Source organism: Sturnira hondurensis, unplaced genomic scaffold (genome assembly GCF_014824575.4).
Source record: "Sturnira hondurensis isolate 20B ecotype Veracruz unplaced genomic scaffold, ASM1482457v3 Scaffold0011880, whole genome shotgun sequence".
Lineage (NCBI taxonomy): Eukaryota > Metazoa > Chordata > Mammalia > Chiroptera > Phyllostomidae > Sturnira > Sturnira hondurensis.
Genome location: NW_028084511.1, coordinates 1,307,731 through 1,310,459, shown reverse-complemented (window position 1 = coordinate 1,310,459; position 2,729 = coordinate 1,307,731).

The following is a 2,729-nucleotide window of genomic DNA, read 5'->3' as shown; positions in this document are numbered from 1 at the left end:
ATCTGACTTCCAACTCCAGGGACAAAAAGGGACAAAGTCTTCACTGAAAATCTGAAGACCGAATTGGGGATTATGTATATCATATGGCTATACTTCTTTCCAGCACTGCTTTTCCAATCCAGTTGGCAAATCTGCTTCCCTCTCTCAGCTTGTCAAACATCTCGTCTTGGTCACCTCGGATGCTGACTTACCTGTGCAGCCCTCCTTACTTCTGTTTACCTGACTTCTCCGTCCCGTCCACCAGAATCGCAAGACCCAGTGCTGAGGGACGAAGCACACAGATAACTTTGTAGCAAGAGGTAGAGAGGAAGCGCAATGAATATTTCTACTTGGACGTATTTTGTTCCTGATATATGCCGCTGAGGATGTGACTTTTCTGAGGTTGGAGATGGTGTCTGTTCATTTTTGTGCCCATAGATAGGTCTTAGCACTACAGGTATTCGGTGAACATGTGAAAGGTGTGAATGTCCTTCTGCCTGCCTATCTGTCTGTCTGTCTGTCTCTCCATATATCATAGCCACTCTGGATATGAATAAAATTGGGTGTAACCGAGGCCTGGTATACCGAGACATAGGTGCAAGTAGAAGGAGAGCAGGACAAGGTGGGTGGAGCAGATCCAAGGTCAGGAGAGGAGCTGGAAAAGCCAGAAGTGGCAAACACCAGGAAACAAGGCAAGTAGAACACACTTTTCCAGTGCTGCCTGCCTCGCATGACTCGAATTTCCTGCCACTGGTTTTTGGGGGGTTTTTTGCCCTCCTTCCTTTGCCCTTATTCACTAGCTTTGGCTATTCAGAAGGGCCAGCTGCCACCCACCCCCACCTCTAACCAAAGATGAGTTTGACAATGACCCATGTAATGCAGAGAGCATGTAGCAGGTTGCCATTTCCCCTCAACAGCCCCGGTGGAATCACTGTGTCTGTCACATTTGCAAGTTCCTGTTGTCATTTTTCTAGCATCTGTGTAGAATGATGTATAAAATAGTCTCTGTCTGTCCTTACAGAAGTTACTCTCCAGGTGGAATGAATGATTGTAGTAAATGCTAAGAGAGGAAAATATGTGGGGTGTTTGAAGAACATACAGGGCATGGGTACTGACCCTGTCTTGGGGATATGAGAGGGGCATTCTGGAAGTGGAGTCTAAAACCCAAAGCGTGGGAATGACGTAAAATGCAAAACAGTGGTGGCTTGCACAGTGCTTTATTTCCCTGTAAAAGCCCAGGGGTGCTCATCCAGCGGTGGTGTCAGGGTGCTCCCTGGTATCAGGACTCAGGCTCCACACATTTTGTTGTGGCACCAGGTATGGCCTCCATTCCCAAGGTCACCTCATGGTTCAGTATGACTACTCTAGTTCCAGCCACCCTAGCCACATTCCCCATTCAAACACAGTACCAGTGAGTGAAAGGATTGCCGAATATATGAAACTCAATCTAATCTATCAGCAATGTTTTCTAATGCCCCCTCCCAATGTAATACATGCACAGGATTACACATTATATAGCACAAAAGGGCTTAGGACAAAACATTAATGTCATCTGCCTTGGTCCTTCCCACCCCTCAAAAACAGTTTCAACCCAGCTTTCTGGCAGCTGCTGTCAATGGGAGATACTCTGACATTATGTTTGAAGTGCAATGTTTGCAAAACCAACCACGGCATCCCTCAAATGAGCTACTGGTGCCTCGGAAGAATCAGTAACTGGAATTGCCTTCCTCACAGGTTCCCTTCTGGGCTTTAAGGGGGATTGCTGATTGGAGAAGGGTGATCTCTGGACCCAAGGTGATTAATAGACAGGCTACCTGGCAGCTTATGAAATGACAAGAAAGGGGGCGCTCTATCCAATTATCTTAACCAATCAGATCCATTCTCTCTAGAATTTGAACTATAAATCTTGGGCCTATCTGCAGAGAGGGAAGGGTGATAACACAAAAGACAAAGAACAGAGTCAGGTAAGAAGGATGAACCCTTGAATACCGACCACAGCCCTTGGTCTGCATGGTTATGTGACCCGATGATTCCCATTTTGCAAAAGTTTCGCGTTGCATTTCAGTCACTAGTAACAATCTTAATTCAACATCTAGTAAGTTTCTGGAACTGTCCTCCTGGGATCCCATTTTTACAAAGCTGCAGTTTTGGACACAGTTTAGAGGCAAAACCTGAAATGGGATGCAACTCTAAACCTTATTGTCCAGCACAAGGCCTGGAGGAGAGAATGACCCTCCGTCGAGGGCAATCGGCCTTGTAATTGTGGACAAGGATGAGGCTTAAGGACTCCTGTGATTTTTTTAAAGCACTACCCACACGGATGGACTAAAAGTGTTATCTAGGGCCGCGGGAAACAGGTTACTCTAGGGGAAACTACTCAGGAGTTGTTTTGCAACGCCTGCCAGTCAGTTCCAGACTGACAGGAACGGCCGTTTCCCAGGAGACACTTAGTTCTGTGATCCCTTCAATCTTGGAGCCACGGTGTCACGCAACTGAGTATTTGGTTAGCGTGGGGGGTCCCGCAGTGTGAACTCAGGCCATCTAGGGCGCTCTCTACGTGCTGCCATTCCATTAGTTTTCCCCTGGGGCTCCTTTTGCGCTGCTTCGAGGAACCTCCCCCAAGCTGAGCCCTGTAAAACAGCAACTCCTGGCCTAACCAACCGAAAACACGCGGAAGACTTGCGCAGGCGCACTCTCCCAAGGGGGGACCTGGTCTCCACCTCAAGGGCGGTGTTCCCTCCTGGGGGTGG